General features: G+C 38.1%; 1 protein-coding gene across 2 annotated transcripts in view; it reads left to right on the top strand.

Moving 5' to 3' along the window:
- The first annotated feature begins 1520 nt into the window (after positions 1 to 1520).
- The window catches only part of ajm1 (apical junction component 1 homolog), a 32246-nt gene continuing 13340 nt past the window's right edge, over positions 1521 to 20426 (top strand). The window contains exons 1-2 of one of the 2 annotated variants that reach the window (XM_087253110.1): positions 1521 to 1710; positions 2129 to 2346. The gene's annotated coding sequence lies outside the window, so the exon portion shown is untranslated. The remainder of the gene's footprint in view (positions 1711 to 2128; positions 2347 to 20426) is intronic. The other variant, XM_087253109.1, reaches the window with a different exon arrangement.

Raw genomic sequence — 20426 nt, 5'->3', positions numbered from 1 at the left:
CCAATTTCTGTTTAACAGAGCGGATTTTTTTATCCAACAAAAGGATTTATATATATATTTAACAGAGAGATGATTTGTTTCAGCACATTTTTAATCATAATAGTTTTAATAATTCATTTCTAATAACTGATATATTTTATCGTTGCCATAATGACAGTAAATAATATTTGACTAGATGTTTATTAAGACACTTCTATACAGCTTAAAGTGACATTTAAAGGCTTAACTAATTAGGTTAACTAGGCAGGTTAGGATAATTAGGCAAGTTATTGAATAAAAATGGTTTGTTCTGTAGACTATTGAAAAAAATTATATATATATATATATATATATATATATATATATATATATATATATATATATATATATATATATATATATATATATATGTATTTGGGCTGCACAATATTAGAATATATATTGATGTATATGATATATATTATGTATATGATATTTATTGCAATATGAATACAGTTTCAACAGATGACTTGAATATCTCAGTTTGAAAAAAATATATATAATTTTAGATTGATTAGGATGATTCTTTCGGTGAGCACATCTGCATATAATCTAATAAACATTTTATAAAATATACATTTACAGTTGAAGTCAGAATTATTAGCGCTACCCATTTTCTATTTAATGGAGAGGTTTTTTTTCAACACATTTCTGAACATAATAGTTTTAATAACTCATCTCTAATAACGAATTTATTTTGTCTTTGCCATGATGACAGTAAATAATATTTGGCTAGATATTTTTCTATACAGCTTAAAGTGCTTAACTTTAATTAGGTTAACTAGGCAGGTTAGGGTAGTTAGGCAAGTTATTGTTTAATGATAGTTTGTTCTGTACACTATCAAAATAAATAAATAAATAAATTGAGCCTAAAGGGGCTAATAATTTTGACCTTAAAATGGTGTTTAAAAAATTCAAAACTGCTTTTATTCTAGCCGAAATAAAACAAATAAGACTTTCTCCAGAAGAAAAAATATTATCAGACATACAGTGAAAATTTCCTTGCTCTGTTAAACATCATTTGGAAAATATAAAAAAAAGAAAAACAATGTAAAGGGGGGCTAATAAATCTGACTTCAACTAGAGCAAAGTCATGATAACACCACTGCAGTAGTACTGATACTGCAGACACTCTTTCAGAGGTTTATTTCTACTCTGAATAAAAAACGATTAACTGGATTTACATTTTTAAAGGTTAGTGGTTCCAAATCATTTATATGGGTGAATTTAAACAAACACATTACATTTAGTGATATTCAACTAAATGTTTTAATTCAGCCCATATAAATTGTGTGCAACCACTTACCGTAAAAAAATTGTAAATCCAAGGTACCATTTTTTCCAGCTTACACTTGTAAACATTTTACTTTATAGCCAAAAGTGTTTGCCACGCCTCTTTCAACGCGTAGTGATCGCGTTCGCCCTGCCCCTTTTAACTCATAGCACTCGCGCTCACCCCTCCCCTTTAAACGCGTAGTGTCCGCGTTCTCCCCTCCCCATTCGAACGCGGAGCAGACGCATTGGTGCTGAGGAGACGCGCGGATAGTAACGCCACAGTCAGAGGCGTGAGGACGACACGATTCATCCACAGCACAGCCGCGAACACGGCAAAAAATGCAGCTCTCAGCACATTATAAAGCATAAGCGCTTCGTGTGATGGATGTTTGCGCTCCCGGCGGATGGATTAACACGGTAAGAGCATCTCTGCGTGCAGTGCGCGCGACAGTCGAGCGCAGCTTTTCTGACATTGACATTGAAAGCACGCGCATCGATATCTGACAGATGACATTATCAGATTTCACACAGATCTGTCAGTCCGTTTTTTTTTTTTTTGGTGTTGAAATGATCTGATGGCTGAGGTTGGAGCAGAGTTGCGCATGATGCTGCGGGTTATGAATGCATGAAACCTCCAGCTTCGTGCATCCACATTGATTCATCTATTTAATCCCTATAATCTGCGAGATGCGCTCTTTGTGAACTACTATCTTGTGCATGCAACTTTGTGCACGTAGAGCTCGTTTCTCGTGTGCAATGACGTCATTGGTTTTTATTATTACTATTATTAGGGTTATGTAACGCGGTCGTGTGTGTATTTTTTTTTCGACGTCAGGAGATGCACAGCCAGTGCTGGGGATCCTACTAGTGAAAGTGAACTAACCTCTAATGATGCCTGATGAAATGGTCTACTTGTGTCACGTGATGTGGGATGCTCTGGGCTGTACGTCATGGAGACTGTAATGTTAATGCTGGAGCTGCAGTGAGCGGCAATCCCTCTCTCTCATGCATGCCTTAAAGATATCATAAGGAAAACTCCACCATCTACTCACTGTAGGTACAAACTTGGGTTTTGGATAAGTCAAATGTTATTTTTTAGGGTCTTTCACGTGCATGTTGTGGCTCGGCTGCAATTGATGATTTTGGCCGTCTATTTAAATGCATATAACTTTGCTTGTCCAGCTCCTGTGATTATTAAGTGCACTACTTTAAAATATTACAGGCATGAAATAATATAATTACAGTAAATGCAAAGTGAAGGTTTTTTTTAGGTGACAATAGCAGAAAAAACATATTTAAATGCACCTTGAAGTGCTTTTGTGTTGTCCGTTAAAAATTGCACTGTTGTAGTTGCATTATAATATTATTTTATACCTTTTTATTTTTTTAAATTATGCATTCATTAATTTTCTTTTCGGCTTATTCGCTTTATTAATTTGGGGTCGTCACAGCGGAATGAACCGCCAACTTATCCGGCATATGTTTTACACAGCGAATGCCCTTTCAGCTGCAACCCATCTCTGGGAAATTATTTAATTAATGCTATTATTATTATTATTTATATTATTATTAGTAGTATTAATATGTTTTTGTTAAACAATCTTTTTTTCAAATGCCTTTGACTATAGTCCACCTAAATTATTATTAATGGTATTTATTAAAATAAATATTTAAATATTGTCGCAATACCATTAATTAATCTTACGATACTGTACCAGCTGAAAAATCACAATAACAAGTAGTATTGCGATACTGTAATTTATAACTCAAATTATAAAATAAAATGTCAGAAATACTATGTTTTATGTTGTAATAGGCCTACTTAAATGTAATTTATATTTCCCTTAAGGCTAAACATTAATATTTACATCCCACTTCACCTAAAATGTATTCATGCTTTTTGTTTGTTTTGTAGATAACTGACCAAGAAAAATACATTAAAATAAAGATGCAAATTATACAGAATCAAATTTGTTACGATAGAGTTACATTTTTTCCAACAAAATTAGTCTATATGAAGTGTTCAAAAAGTGTTTCAATTAGCGGTCGGCCTTTATCGGCGTCAACACGAGACTTTTATTGCTCTATAAAAAAATTAAAAATCGGCATTAATCTATTCTCAAAGTTGGGTTGGGAGCTGGGTCTATTCTACGCAAGCTATAATGACTTTCACCTTGATATTTTAGAGCGAATGTATACCTGACCGGTGAGCCGACTGACAAAACAAGTGCCCTTCTGAATCATATCAGCAGGATGCCTGAATTTAACTGCAGTTCGGCAGCTTCAATTTAACACATGAACATTTCATTCATACAAATATCATAATTCAGGAGGGCTAATAATTCTGACTTCAACTGTATTGGGCAATGCAATGGAAACTTTTGGATTAAGACTGCGTTGATTCATTCGTATGTTGTAGGCTCTCCTTTTGTAATTAATACAGCATCAGTTTGTCTTGGGAATGACAGATAGTACTCCTGCACTGTGGCTAGGGGAATTTTGAGCTATTCTTCTTGCAGAATAGCGTTCAGGTCACTGGTGGTGGAGGAAAACGTTTCCTGACTTACTCCCCCAAAACACCCCAAAGTGGCTCAATAATATTTAGATCTGGTGACTGTGCAGGCCATAGGAGGTTCAATTTCACTTTCATGTTCATCAAACCGCTCTGTCAGCAGTCTTGCTGTGTGTATTGGTACACACAACACATTCAATAGTTGAAGCAATTGCTGCACATGGTCCTCCAGAATGGTTTGGTAGTACTTGGCAGTGACGTGAGCATCTAGCACAAGTATTGGGTATAGAGCAGGGGTGTGCAAACTTTTTGGGGCGAGGGCCAGATGCAAAAAAAAAAAAAAAAACGTTGTCCCAGGTCAAATTTTACATACATCACACAGACATGCATATATATATGTGTGTGTGTGTATATGTGTGTGTGTGTGTATATATATATATATATAATATATATATATATATATATATATATATATATATATATATATATATATATATATATATGTATATATATATATATATATATATATATATATATATATATATATATATATATATATATATATATATATATATATATATATATATATATATATATATATATATATATATATATATACCTCATAACTAGTCAGTGTAGAATTTTCTTGCACTTTATTAGCACGAAAAAACTGCTGTTGTTGAGCTGATAGAGCAGCTGCTAATTGTTACTTTTTGATCTCGTTCGGCACCAGTGTAAGAGCTGAAGGCCTGATGTTTTGTTTTATAATGTATTTTAATATTAAATTACTCCATCACTTCAACTGATTGCTGGCAAATTAAACAGATACATTTCCCGCTGACCTCTGTGAAGAAATATTCTTTTCCCCAACGTGACTGAAATTTCCTGAACTCACTGTTGATTTTCCTTTTTCTTGATTTTGCCATGGCTTGCCAAAATGTAAATCAAAATGTTATCAATTATGTTTCCTTCAGTTTTTTTTTTTGGTTCGTTTTGCATCATTACAAGAAGTGCTGCCTAATTGAAGGCATGTAATAGCGACACCCGGTGGTTATTTATTTAATTATGTTCATTTTTGTATAGGGGGCCAGATTCTATTAATATTTATAAAAAGCCTCGCGGGTCGCCACAAAACTGATTGCGGGCCGCAGATGGCCCGCGGGCCGTAGTTTGGACACCTTGCGGGCCGCAGATGGCCCGCGGGCCGTAGTTTGGACACCGCTGGTCTAGAGAATGTCTTGATATTGCAGCCCAAACCTTCACTGATCCACCCCCATGCTTTACTCTGGGCATACAACAGTCTGGGTGGTACGCTTCTTTAAGGCTTCTCCACACTGTAACTCTCACAGATGTGGAGAAGACAGTAGTGGTGGACTCCTCAGAGAACAATACATGTTTTAAATTGTCCACAGCCCAAGATTTTTTATTTTTTTGCTGGCATCATTGAAACATTTGGCATTGGCACGGGTGACTTTTTGCAGTTTTTGTTTCACAATATCACGAGGGGCCGCTGTTTGTGCTTTTTCACATCTCAAATGTCTCTCGCGAGTGCCGTTCGGCCTGTCACCCAACTGAATGATTGATGATTGACTGGGCGACCAGCCAATCGACTGACTCACCCTCCTCCTTCCCTAAACCCAACTAAATTTACAGATTGACCCGCCCACCCACTTACTTCCCTAAACCCAACCTAGGGTTTACAAAAGCCGTCCAGAAAAAGAAAAGCCCTCATCTGATTTTTACCACGTTTTCAGATTTTACCACATTCTCACCCCATTGTTCACTCGTTCATTTTATTTTTTTGGATTCTTACCTGATTTATGGAACCGCTCTTCCCCGGACTCGAACCCAGTCGTCGTTGTTACGATTGTGGTTAACTCCTCTCTGCGTCTCAAGTCCGCTGACGAACACGACGAGTTAGCTGGACAAACTGGCTGCGGTAGGAAAGCCCTCCACATGGAGGTAAGAGCCAAAAGGAACGACATCATACCGCCCAGTAGTATTCGCTTAAAAAAATGAAATGCAACTATAAGTACCTCCAGCTTCATAATTTGCATTCTCTAGAAACGTCCACGGGGCTACATTTTCAGAATAAGCCTGTGTTGTAAATTTTACACTATTACTGGCAACCGAAATTGCCAGTATTACTGTACGATTTACAGCAATTTATTACAGTGTAGTTTGCTTACTGCTTGAATTTATAAGCACTATATCTTGCCTTATGCAACCTTGAGTAGACCTTGATGAAAAACAAATATACTCCGATTGAAAACTTTTCGTCCTGACTGTACGAGATGTTGGTGTCCCCCTGCAGTCCTGCACAGAGCTCCCGTTGTGCTCTTACAGTATTTTTAGCCTGTTTTTGTTCATGCTCAGATATGAAAGCTCTAGCTGTGGCATCTTTCTGTTTGCTCATATGGGTCAAGGAGCATCAACAAAGCATGATTCACTCAATGAAAGAGGCTTTTTCTTCCACCAGAGCTTGTTTTCTGCTGGCCGGCCTGTGGTTATGAGCGCTTTGTGGGCTCATGTTTGATGAGGATGCTGATGTTTGCACTTCCTGCTTTCAGTGAATGGTTTAGAAACCAGATTCAGGCTCGCGGACTCAATATTTGTCAGGTTAATCTTCCATTCAAGAGTCTTTCATGCAGAGTAAGATTATGCGTTCAGAAGTGAGACGCTGTGTAGGATTTAAATCAAACTTCACTTATCAACACATACATAAAACACATGCATACACCTATGGATTACTTGCATATAAATCTATGACAGGCCTATTCAATTGATGGCCCGCGGGCCGAACTCGGCCCACAAGGCAATTTATTCCAGCCCTCCAAATAGTCTGACCAAGACATCAAAAATAAATTAAGTTCAGTCGAAAAACAGACGCTTTAGTTATGAAGTGATGTGCGTCTTTTCAAAACAGCATGAGCTGCAGTTGAAGACTGTGCAGATAGTAAGTCACCTGACATTAAGCGAATGAGTGGCGCGAGCAGCCGAAAACATTTTCATACTTAAGTTTAAAGGCTTCTCAACGCCGCGTTTCTCTTACACGAAACGAAACTGCTGCAACTATACAAAATGATGCCACCTGTGCGCTAGTTTAAAGGTTCGAGCTTATACATAACGATATTAACGATAGCTGCAGGCCATTCACATATCGCGTCTTTTCCGTGTGCAAGTTTGTATTTCCAATTAGGGATGCAACGATTATAAATTTTGGTTGTACGATTATAGTCTAAGAAATAATCATGGTTATCTTGATTATTTGCATTAATTCATTTCAAAACGCCACTAGTTTAAAACTATTTTAAAAAACTGTTTTAAATTTCTTTTTGTAGTTCGGACCCAACTAAATATTTGTTGTTGTTCTAATTGTTTAGGTTCATTTAATTGAATATAAAAAAATCTGTGGATATTATTGATGCATTTATTGGGTAAAATTGCTCATTTAATGTGTTTTTGGTCATTATCGATGCACCGACAAAAATAGACCCAGCGGCGAAACTATGGCGCCACTGCTGCTTCAGCGACGCTCGCGCCTCATGCTGACGCACTGTTACTGCATGCAGTATGAAAGCTGTAATCTGTTAACATGGATGCCAAAAAAACAAGCTCTGCTCATGCTTGCGGTGTGAAACAGGCTTGAGTCTTTCAGCACTCATGCTAAGTCTTTTGCCACATGATCGCTCTCATCAGCGTCATTGTTTGTAACTTTAAGTGGGTTTGCAAATCTGTGTACTTTCCATTGCTTCTTCCTCAAACTTTAGCCGTTTGCAATTCCCGTGGTCACAAATACCCCGTCATCTCAACTAGGTGCGCCTGAAAATCGTGAGCATGTTGCATCGCATGTGCGTCCCTCCATTGGAAATAACGAACTTGCATGAGCTTGCGTTAGTTAATAGCTTCATTCATAGTTAGTCCAGTGGGCATGGTTAATAGTCTTGGTGTACAAACTAGCGCACAGTTGACATAATTTTGTTTAGTTGCTGGAGTTTTGTTCCATGCAGAAACGCGGTGTTGAGAAGCCTTTGCAATTAATTAACCATGATGAATTAAATCGCTGTTAATAGTGAAACCGGTTAATCGTCGCATCCTTATTTTCCATATTAGAATGTATAAAGAGCGCCTTCCAGATGCATCGAGTAGAAAACATCTCACGTCAAATGGTGAGAGTTGTGCGTGGATTTCAGTGCAATGTAAACAAAAGATATGTTAGATGAATTATTAAAATGATTATGTATGTATGAACGCAGATAATAACAACAGTTCAATTAAATACCTAATATAAAGCTTAAATTTACACTAGACGTGATAACCGTGAAACCATGAGTATTCTACAGACTATTCAATCGTACAACCAAAATCTATATTGGGGGGGCGGAGGTGGAATCACAAAATAGGTAAACTGCTAATTTAGGGATATCTTTACAGTTTGTCATGTTTGAAAGCAGAAGCTCCTGTGGTTCATAAATGACTGTATATTGAGATGAATTATTGTTGTGGCATAATTTCTGGAGCGTGTATATCTGAGGGCGTCTGTGACTCGTGTTTGACTTGGCCTGATTCTGCTTTTATGAGACAAACTCCTGTCATGTCCGGCAGTAAAAGTGGATTACAGAGATTACAGATTGACTGACAGCACAGACGCTGCACAAAGACAAGGGCAGAAACTGGGAAACTCGCTGGCTGGAATATGATGGAATCGCTGGGAGGAAAATCCAGCCTCAGTGTCTTTCTGAATGTCACTGTTCCTGAATGTTAACTCATTCCCCGCCAGCCTTTTTAAAACGAGGTGCAATCCATCGTCAGCATTTTTCACCTAAATTTGATGGCCCTATTTGATGAAATATTTTCTACTATGAGCATATTATACAGTAAAAAATAAAGAGCCAAGCCTTTGCTTTTAAACAAAAAAAGCACTTTATACTATCCTTATGTTTTTATCCCCACTTGATTGGTTTCATTAAAATCACAACATTCTTGACAAAAAGCTGTCTTTGAATTACTGAATTCTCTTTATTCACCATTGCAGACTCTTGGAATTGTTAAAGGGGACCTGTTGTGCAAAAATCACTTTTATAGAGGGTTTAAACACAGTTGTGTGGCAGCAGTGTGTAAATATAAGCAGCTATATAATTATTCATTTTATTTTTTTCTTTTGGAATCACACGATAAAAACAGTCAGCAGAAACACTTTGATTGACATTCTCCCTACATGTCATCAGAGGGGGAAGCCCCGCCCACTAGTGACCATCTCTTACTCATTAGCATAGGACATTAGTCTTGTTATTGTTGCTCCACCCTCTTTTAAAAAGAGCACAATCTCATTTGAATTTAAAGCGGCAGTCACCAAAATGATACTCTTAGGATCAAAGCCTATAAGGGGGCAGTTTCAAAGTGTTATGAAACATCATGGGCTCTATTTTAACGATCTAGGCGCAGAGGCTAAAGCGCAGGGTGAATCCACTTTTGCTATTTTAAGGATAGAAAAATCCGCTCTGTGATGGTATGACAGGGTTATGCTTATTCTCTTAATGAGTTATAGGTGTGTTTGGAGAGTAAACCAATCAGAGTCTCATCTCCCATTCCCTTTAAGAGTCAGTTGCGTCACACCATGGTTTTGCTATTTACATGTCGGACTTTGTAAGAGGAAAAACTGATTGATTCAACAGTGAGAAAACAGTCCAACAGAGCATCTGTAGTGCCAGAATAAAGAACAAGCCTCCTCCAATTGGCCTTTCACTTTCTCTCTTTCCTAGATAAGAAAAGGTGTTGTACGCACAGACATCCATTAGCCTACATTATTAATTTGGTTTGTTAGGTGCAAAGATTTGTTTCAAATCTATTTCTATATTCAGTTCTAATTTCCAGCAAACGAATAAATGAAAAATGATAACGAAGTGTGGTCAAAAAATTAAAAGAAGTTATATCCAAACACACGTCCTGTTCTTGTACCCTATATGGTTCAAAACCCGACAGGTGGACACATCTAAGCTTGTTTTTAAAAAACAAAGATAAATATACATATAATAAATAATAATAATCATTATAATAATAGTAATAACAATAATAATAATAAAATTATACAAAAGCAAATTGTCGTAAAAAGTCCCCTGAGATGAAGAAGGCATGGAAGCAGTGGTTTTTAAATTTGAGTAGAAAATAATCATTTTTGTAATATTTTATTCTTTTTCATTTGTAAATATATTTGTGTATTGCAGTACATACTGCATGTTTTAAAGGGCCCCTATGGTGAAAAATCTACTTTTCAAGCTATTTGGACAAACATGTGTATATATGGTGTATAGACCATCATATTGGGGTGATATAAACACACCCAGTCCTTTTTTTTCAATTTAACAACATAAAAACGGTGGACCAATTAGAGCGGTTTTCAGACCGACCGCAACTTTACATAGGAGTGTGATCCCCCCGCCCACCGAATTGATTGACCGCTGCGCGCATTAACATGTTCCGGTAGTCACGTGTATATGTCAACAAGACCAGGCAGACATACGCAAAGCAACCGGGAATAAAAGGTCTGTTCTGTTCGCTAGGATCAGCAATCATCATCAAATGTGATTAAGAGTAAGTTTCACATGTTTAAAGTATTTTAAAACAGTGCACGTGTGTAATTAATTACAGCGATTTCCTTCAGCTTTACTTCATCAGCACAGCCGTGTGTCAGAACAATTATAACAGAAGACGCTTCAATCCCGGTTTGTGGAAGTTAAATCAGGTTTATTTTGTACATTAGCATAACAGATATCCACACAGCACTGGAGGTTAGCCTGTATCCTGTCACACTTGAGTGCAAAAACAGTGCCAAGCTAAGCGTAAGTCTGCCTGCCAGCCTGTGTGTGTGTGTGTGTGTGTGTGTGTGTGTGTGTGTGTGTGTGTGTGTGTGTGTGTGTGTGTGTGTGTGTGTGTGTGTGTGTGTGTGTGTGTGTGTGTGTGTGTGTGTGTGTGTGTGTGTGTGTGTGCGCGTTTGAACTTTGTAACGATATTGTGTGTGACTCATCAATGCAACTTCACAATACTGATTAGTAAAGGTTAGTTCTTACTGTAGTATTTCTCACAAATGCTATGTGAGACCTTCTTCCTTTAAGCCTGTCTGTTGTCTGACGCAGCCAAGGGAGGAGATTAAAGCACACGGGAAAGCACGTAGAAACAGTAGGCGGGCAGAACTCGCCTTAAAGGCGCAGTACGACAAAACCACCCCCTGCTGGAAATGTGTATAAAACAGCATCTTGTAAAAGGTATAATGAAAAATCTGATGGGTATTTTGAGCTGAAACTTTATATACACATTCTTGAGACGCAAAAGACTTATATTAAATCTGAAAAAAGGGGTAACCTAGGTGCCCTAGCAATGTGTAAGCGAGGCTCATAACTAACGTGCTCTGTGCTGGTCTATTGCGCAGTATATTTTAGTTTCTCAAAATAGCAACACGCAAACAACGCACCTTAGCACGCCTCTTTTCAAGAGTTGACACTTAGCTGATGATTGATTTTAAGCAAGTTTGGCATGCTGTCCTGGGAGAGAGCCCTGAGCTCAAAAGGTCCTTGAACCCTGGGGTCCCTCCCGTTTGCAGGGCGAGAGGGAGCCTTGAGCTCAGGTAGAACTCGACAACTCCACCTTGATAAAAACTGATGGCTAAAAAATTGAAAGCTATGAAGAGATATGCTGCAGGGTGAGAGATTGGCTGTAGTGCTAAACTTAGATTGATCAATTCACTTGTTGTGCATGTTTTTGGAATGTTGGAGGAAACCGGAGGACCCGGGGAAAACCCACGCGAGCACAGGAAGAACATGCAAACTACGCACAGAAACGACCAAAGGCCTGTTAAAGGACTAGAACCGGTGACGTTCTTGCTGTAAGGCAACAGTGCTAACCACTGGGCCACTGTGCCACCCTATGGGGTGAAAGGTGAAGAGGTAGGGGTGGAAGGGGGGATTCCTAAAATTGAAGATGACTGTAGTGACAAACCCTGGCTCTTTATGGTGGGTTAGGACTGGCCTGATTGGTGGATCCTACATGCTAATGCAGAACCAGCCGTGTTCAATCATAATCACGTGATCCTCTCGAAATTAGTTTATGAATAAACTTCACTTCTACAAAGTGGCGCACATGGATTTGCTTTTTAAACAACATGGCAGTAACTGGAAAATTAAGGTTGCGCTGGTCTGAAAACAGCAACACAATGGTGAAACATGTCTTGTGCCTTATTGCGCCAGGTGTATGATAGGGCTCTATTTGTGTGGAATTTTGAGCCAAAACTTCACAAACATACTCATCAAAGACTGATTTTACATATTTTTAAAATTGGTCCCAATTAAAGGCTTTCGTGTTAAATGAAAGTCAACCAAAAATGAGAATCTGCTGTTCATTTAAGTTCCCTCAGGCAGTCCAGGATGGAGGCGACTTTCTTCCTTCAGTAGAGGACTTTTAGCTGTTTTTGCAGATTCATAAAATGCAATGTCAGCAGCTACCTGCACTTTAAGAGTCCAAAAACATATAGAGGAAAATCAAAATGAATACCTTTGGTTCTTGATCATACATTAGCTGTTTTCATTAGATTAGATAAGATTCAACTTTATTGTCATTACACATGTACAAGTACACGGCAAGAAAATGCAGTTTAGGTCTAACCAGCAGTGCAATAGCCGCAAGTGCAGGATACAGGTATAAGTTATAAAGTGCAGTTATAGAAAAACTATGGTGATATTTACAGATGGATGTACTGTCAAAATTATACACAGGTTGATAGTATATCCTTTACATCCTCCTATTTTTATGCGCATTTTGAATTATCGCATAAAACTGCTTAATGAAAATACATACACTATAAAAAGTGATTGTTTGCTTTAAAAAGTGAGTTGTTTGTGAATTTTTAGGATAATTTACTTTCATTTTTATAATTAGGCACAGTTAATTTACTTAAAACCATTTACTTAAAGGCAACGGGTTTACCCATCTTTTAAGTCAACTAATCGTTTAAAAAGCAATAGGTTAAAAAAGTCAAACAATTAAAAAATACAGTGTGCTTTTTTAAAATGTGCATAAAGAATTTTGGTCCCACTTTATATTGTGGCCTTAACTAATAAGTACTTACACAGGAATTAATAGTTTGTTACACTGTACTTATTGTGTAAATACATGTATTTACTGTGTACTTATGCTTGATTAAATACATGTAAGTAAATACATCTGTAATTAACTTCTGTAATTACATTTGTAAATACACTGTTGACCATCCCTTACACCTTAACCCACCCTTAAACCTACCCATACCACCAAACCTGTCCATAACCCAACCTCTATCCCAACTCAAGAGCACCACAAGTGTTCTCAAATACATTATGAACACAGTAAGTACATTGTATTTATTTTTTGATGCAAGTACATAGTAGTTAAGGACACTTAATATAAAGTGTGACCAGAATAAAATTTTTTTAAAAATTAGCTTTTTCTTTGGATGGAAACAGCTACTGAGATCGTATGAAGTTATTCGGCGATCTGTGCAATAAACAACATTATTTACAACATTATACATTTATTCATTTTCCTTCGGCTTAGATCCTTTATTTATCAGGGGTCACCAAATCTTATCCAGCATATGTTTTACACAGCAGATGCCCTTCCAGCTGCAACCCAGTACTGGGAAACACCCACACACACACTCATACACTACGGCCAATTTAGTGTATTCAATTCAACTATAGCGCATGTCTTTGGACTGTGGGGGAAACCCGAGCACCCAGAGGAAACCCACACCAACTCGGGGAGAACATGCAAAATCCACACAAAAACGGCAACTGATCCAGCCGAGGCTCGAACCATCAACCTTCTTGCTGTGAGGCGACAGTGCTAACCACTGAGCCACTGTGTCGCCTATACTGATTTTATTATGAAGAAACATGCCTAACAATTAGCAATGTTGAAAACTGCTGTGCTGACTGGATTTTTTTGTAAAACCTTGATATATTTCCTGATTCTTTGGTGAGTAAAAATTTCAGAAGAACAATATATGAAAAATAAAATAACCAATTATATGAACAAAACATTAACTGCAAGCGTCTGAGCAACTACTGTCATGGTGTGACTCCATCATTAGTTATTTGAATGCTAAATGTCCATCCAGGCGAGGCAGTGGTGCAGTAGGCAGTGCTGTCGCCTCACAGCAAGAAGGTCGCTGGTTCAAACCTCGGCTCAGTTGGCGTTTCTGTGTGGAGTTTGCATGTTCTCCTTGCCTTCGCGTGGGTTTCCTCCGGTTTCCCCCACAGTCTAAAGACATGTGGTACAGGTGAATTGGGTATGCTAAATTGTCCTTAGTGTATGAGTGTGTGTGTGAATGTGTGTGTGGATGTTTCCCAGAGATGGGTTGCGGCTGGAAGGGCATCCGCTGTGTAAAAACTTGCTGGATAAGTTGGCGGTTCATTCTGCTGTGGCAACAGGGATTAAGCCGACAAGAAAATGAATGAATGAATGAATAAATGTCCATCCACACGTAGTTATGAGAATCATTTACATAATGCAGCTGACACTGAGATAATCATAGTCATTAAGATTATTCATAAATTAATAAAGATCACTCAAAAATTTGATGAGACTGTGGAATTAAGGAACTCTGTATAAGTTTCCTAAATAAGTTATGAACCTAAATAATATAAATGAACATTTGTCATCATGTTACTTTAACAAGTTAATCAGGTTTTAGCTTATTCATTTTCTTTTCGGCTTAGTCTCTTTGTTCATCAGGGGTCATCACAACGGAATGAACCACCAATTTATCCAGCATATGTTTTACGCAGCGGATGCCCTTCCAGCTGCAACCCATCACTGGGTAACACCCATACACTCTCATTCACACACATACACTACGGACAATTCAGCTTATTCAATTCACCTATAGCGCATGTGTTTGGACTGTGGAGAAAACTGGAGCACCCAGAGGAAACCCACAAGAACATGGGGAGAACATGCAACTCCGCAGTAAAATGCCAACTGACCCAGTTGAGGCTCGAACCAGCAACCATCTTGCTGTGAGGTGACATCACTAACCCACAGGACCACCGCACTGCCCTGTTTCAGCTTATATATATCATTTTTATTTAGGCAAATTTTTATATTTTCAATCAGGTCCTTTTTGTTCAGATCCTTTTCTATCAGATCACTTGAGTTATCCTTATCACAGTTTTGGGTCATCGTTATTCATTTATGATTAATATAACATTTATATTCATTCATTCATTTTCTTGTCGGCTTAGTCCCCTTATTAATCCGGGGTCGCCACAGCGGAATGAACCCCCAACTTATCCAGCAAGTTTTTACGCAGCGAATGCCCTTCCAGCCGCATCCCATCTCTGGGAAACATCCACACACATTCACACACACACTTTTACACTACGGACAATTTAGCCTACCCAATTCACCTGTACCACAGGTCTTTGGACTGTGGGGGAAACCAGAGCACCCTGAGGAAACCCAGACGATGGCAGGGAGAACATGCAAACTCCACACAGAAACACCAACTGAGCCTAGGTTCGACCCAGCGACCTTCTTGCTGTGAGGCAACAGCACTGCCTACTGCGCCACTGCCTCGCCCACATTTATATTCAAATTTGATTAATTAATTAATTAATTAATTCATTAATTTTCTTGTCGGCTTAGTTCCTTTATTAATTCGGGGTCGCCACAGCGGAATGAACCGCCAACTTATCCAGCAAGTTTTTACGCAGCGGATGCCCTTCCAGCCGCAACCCATCTCTGGGAAGCATCCACACACACATCCACACACACACACACTCATACACTACGGACAATTTAGCCTACCCAATTCACCTGTACCACATGTCTTTGGACTGTGGGGGAAACTAGAGCACCTGAAGGAAACCCACGCGAAGGCAGGGAGAACATGCAAACTCCACACAGAAACGCCAACTGAGCCGAGGTTCAAACCAGCGACCTTCTTGCTGTGAGGCGACAGCACTCCCTACTGCGCCACTGCCTCACCCACATTTATATTCAAATTTATTTAAATCAATTTATTTATTTATTTTTTGCTGTGTTTTGACACTTTCATGATAGTCTTTCATGAAAGGTTCAAGAAACCCTCCAGTACTTTTTTTGAGATGTTAACAGATTGATGTGTGTTGAGCATCAGTTAAGATAACGTTAGCACCTGTTAGCTTTAATTGTGGGAAAAACTGGATTATTTTGAGCTTTTGTCAGCTAATTTCATCTACCGGGTTTAAAATAATTTTATGGACGGATCAAAATCGGTGACGTAGCGAGAATCTGCTAGTGGAGTGAAGATGCGTCAGTTTCTCATTATTAATCATAGTGGAGTTTTCTTATCCTATCCTCTTAATTATTCATGAGCGCACGTGCTTTCCGAAGGCAAGGCAGACCTGCCAAGCTCGGAGACCCAATGACTGGGTGAGACACGGGTTGTATGTGTTTGTTTCCATGATTCACGGGGTTTGTATTCCTGTGATGTTGTCAGGGTCGATACAGCAAAGCTGTTGATTTGCAGCAAGCATTTTTGTCGGGAGAGCTGTATGAGAATTGGAGAATGGCGTTGTCTTTTATCAGTTGAGTTTGCTACCATCGAGACACTTCGCCTTTGTCCGTACTGCTGTGTCGCACATGTTTAAAATCCACCAGATAACCGGCAGGGTTAATGGTTGAAATAGACAGGGCAAGAGACTGCATTGCTATCCAGTGTGTCAGCATTCAGACCCGGGGATTGAGGAGGAGAGAAGTCCTTCTCGTTTATAGTGTTTATATAAACATGATTATCTTTATAATAATAAAACAATTTGTGGTTAAGTGTATATGAAATTACGAATGACAAATGTAGCAGGACATTAAATAAATTACTTACTGTTTATTTCTTTGCATTTTAACTTTGTAAACTATAAAATCATGGGTCTCCTCACGGTTTGTGTCTCATTTTGTGAGCTAACTGACGGTTCGCTCCACTCTTTTTCCCCTGCACTGTCGGCCATGCCCACTCCTCCACTGCTCCACGCCCATCTCAGAGCTTTTTTTTTTTTTTTTTAATTTCTGAGGTAGACTTGAACTGAAAAAAGGGGGTTTCATAACCATTTAATAGTCAATTAAAATAGCTTTCTGTTAACCCCTCCCTCTCTTCTCTGATGGCAAGCGGCAAGGTCAACCTGTCAATCACATAAGATCCACCAATAGGAGACCACAGCCATCCAATCATGGACAAAATCAAGCCCCGCCTACATTAATAATGCACTCAGATAGTCCTCACAATATGAAAGCAAACACTATCACAACTTTCCCATCAGCTGCTAGCTGTTTGTTTTGAAGATGTCTGTCATTCATCTGTGATTTTTTTCACAGATTGTGACTCATTGCAGAGTTAAAGCCCAGGCCTATAATCATCTTCTTTTCTTTTGTCTTCATGTCAAGTGTTTTATGCACAGATCAGCATTTCTGCAGCTCCGCCGGTTGAATTGGGATTTTTTTTTGTTTGTTTTCAAAGCCTTTCACCAGACCCTCATTGTCCTCCATATCAAATGGGCTCATTATGCAGAATTAGCGCTGGGTTTCTGCTGGGAATGAAGCGCACTGGCAGGGAAAGGTCTATTGAAGACTGCGGTGTTTAATGGCTTATATTTTGAGTCCAGGCTGCCATTGATAAGACTGAAGGACTCTGATAAGAAGCTCGGAGGCTTTCACATGCAGAAATAATCACTGCTGTGTTAAAGAGTCTGAGCTGGACGCCTTGCTTTTCACTTGCATCTTTGTAAATCTGACACTAATCTTGCATTGCTTTGTCATTTTTTAGGGGTGGGGGGTGGGGTGTCTACCAGTGGTTTTTAGTTTTTAATTGTAATATTTATAATTGAATTTTTAAATAAAAAGTATATATATATATATATATATATATATATATATATATATATATATATATATATATATATATATATATATATATATATATATATAAAATTAAAGAACTAATATATATATATATATATATATATATATATATATATATATATATATATATATATATATATATATATATATATATATATATATACACACACACACACACATACATATATATATATATATATATATATATATATATATACATACAGTTAAAGCAGCACAGTGGCGTGGTGAGTAGCACATTCGTCTTACAGCAAGAGGGTTGCTGTTTCGAGCCTCGGCTGGCTCAGTTGCCGTTTCTGTGTGGAGTTTGCATGTTCTCCCGTGTTGGCATGGGTTTCCTCCAGGTGCTCTGGTTTCCCTTACAAGTCCAAAAACATGTGGTATAGGTGAATTGGGTATAGGCTAAATTGTCCCAGTGTTTCCCAGTGATGGGTTGCAGCTGTCATGGGTTGGGAAGGATGAGAGAGTGAGGACTCAAATGCAACATAACATGGCTTTTGTGAAATAAAAACAAAACAAAAAGTCAACAAAAACCACCCCTAGGGGGAAAAAAAACATAACTATAACACAAAAGGGTAAACAAACTTGGCTGGGCTGGCAAGACAGGACTGGAGCAGGAACACATGGGAGTATAGATGACGAACTGGCACAGGACAGCAGACATAAGGAGAATATAAACAGAAGTAAATTAACACACAAACAGGTGAACCTAATAAAGGAGGGTTAACAAGGAGGGTGGGACTAGACAATAGACGGGAGAGCACATGACACAGAGACAAAACAAGCCATGCGCTCACATAAAAACAAGACTAGAACACGCAGCCAATGAGAGAACTCATTTACCCCGTGTTCACAAGACATCACTAAAAACACAACACTGAAGCACACAACAAAAGCACGCGGCCACAAGGTAAACACCCAGCCAAGTGCTTAGACAACACCAACATGAACAGACGCAAGACACCAAATGTTGGTAACAAAGAAATCGATATATGCAAAGAAAACAAAATTGATTCGTTTACAAATGAAGTTCTGTGTAATAAAATGAAATAGCGCATGGAGGATGTATTGAACACATGAAGAAAGGGATGTGTAGCTCGGCAGTGCAAGCCCAGACAGCAACTGAAATCTCTTAGTAGTTCTTCAGCAACCCCGCTGCCCTCCTCAGTGTAAGTAAATACTCACACCTGAGCAATGCATGTGACTTCATTCTCCATATGAGAGGGGTCTTTAAGATGCCATCACCAAAAACACTGTTCATATAAAGTATTAATTCAGTAGTTCAGTACTTTCTCTGTGTGTCATTCCAGTGTTATTACACATAATTATATCAGATTTTATTGGTTTGTTTTTGATTCATTTTCATGCCTGCATTGTTTAAGTTGTTACCAAAATCTGGTTTAATTCCATGTCAACAGCTCCTTTAAAAATATTATCCCCAGACAAAAAACCATGACGCATTCAATACCTTTTTCCCCACTGTATATATTTATATTTTTATAGTTTTTTTATTATTAAATTTGACATAATTTCTAATACAAAGTGTAAGTCTTGCTACTTTATGTTGTTTTAATTTATTATTTCAGTTATTTTGGTAGTTTTAATTAAAATAAGATAGATAAATACAATAGCATATTTGTCACACCCTTGGCTAGTTCCTGCAGCTCCAATCACAGCTCTCCCTCACCAACCACCTCTCACCACACCCGTGAATATTAAAATAATAATAATAATAATAATAACTTTTGACATTATTACAATTACATAGTTTTGTTATCTAAAGCATCAATCTTAATCTAAATATTATCTTTTAAATAACATATTTTAATGCTTTATTTTTAAAAGATTATAAAGCGGATGTACTGCACAGATTCTGAGTTTTACATTGTTAATCAAATGTAATAAGTGGACTTGTTGTGAACTCCTGTGGACAAGACTCAGAATTTCTTGTTTTGATGCCAAATTTTTAATATAATCCTAATATAAATCTTTGAATTCCTAGTTATTATCTGCTGTTTTAGTTTGTGCTCAGTCTGAGTGTCTTTAGTCATGATAATGAAGATTTTAGTTTGCAGGAGCAGCGTTTGCTTGTCTGAACATTTATTCCGGTCGTCACTCTGTTTTACAGCTGAATGAAACTCAGATTTTCTCACACTACCAGATCAGAACAGGCTCAAAGGTCAGGTCTCGTCTCCTCTGAGAGTCTTTTTGGCTGAAGTTTGGTGATTTTCATGCTAAACGAGTAAGATGCTGAACAAATGCTCCTGCTAGCCTTTATAACAAAACTATTGCAAAATTCAACATTGCAAAAAAAAATTTGGTCTTCTTTTCTAGTTAATACACATTTAATTCCTCTATAGCGCATGTATTTGGACTGTGTGGGAAACTGGAGCACATGGAGAAAACCCACGGGGAGAACATGCAAACTCCACACAGAAATGCCAACTGACACAGCCGGGACTCGAACCACTAAATGCACCACAGAATCACAGCAAAATCCCCCTGAAGAAAATTTACACAGTTCACAGAGTATTTGGTCCCTCTATAAAGCTGCGGTCACTCTAGAGTTTGATAATGCAAAAGGTCTGTCTTGTGGTGCTGTGAAAAGGGGCAGGATTAAACAAGATGATTAGACATTAAAAAAAGCAAGCGATTGCTCCATGTTTTAAATTTCTGTCCG

This window comes from Danio rerio, chromosome 5, assembly GCF_052040795.2.
Source record: "Danio rerio strain M-AB ecotype USA chromosome 5, GRCz13ab, whole genome shotgun sequence".
In the NCBI taxonomy this organism is placed as follows: Eukaryota; Metazoa; Chordata; class Actinopteri; order Cypriniformes; family Danionidae; genus Danio; species Danio rerio.
Note: the sequence above shows the minus strand (reverse complement) of the source record. Positions and strands in the feature narration are given on the sequence as shown.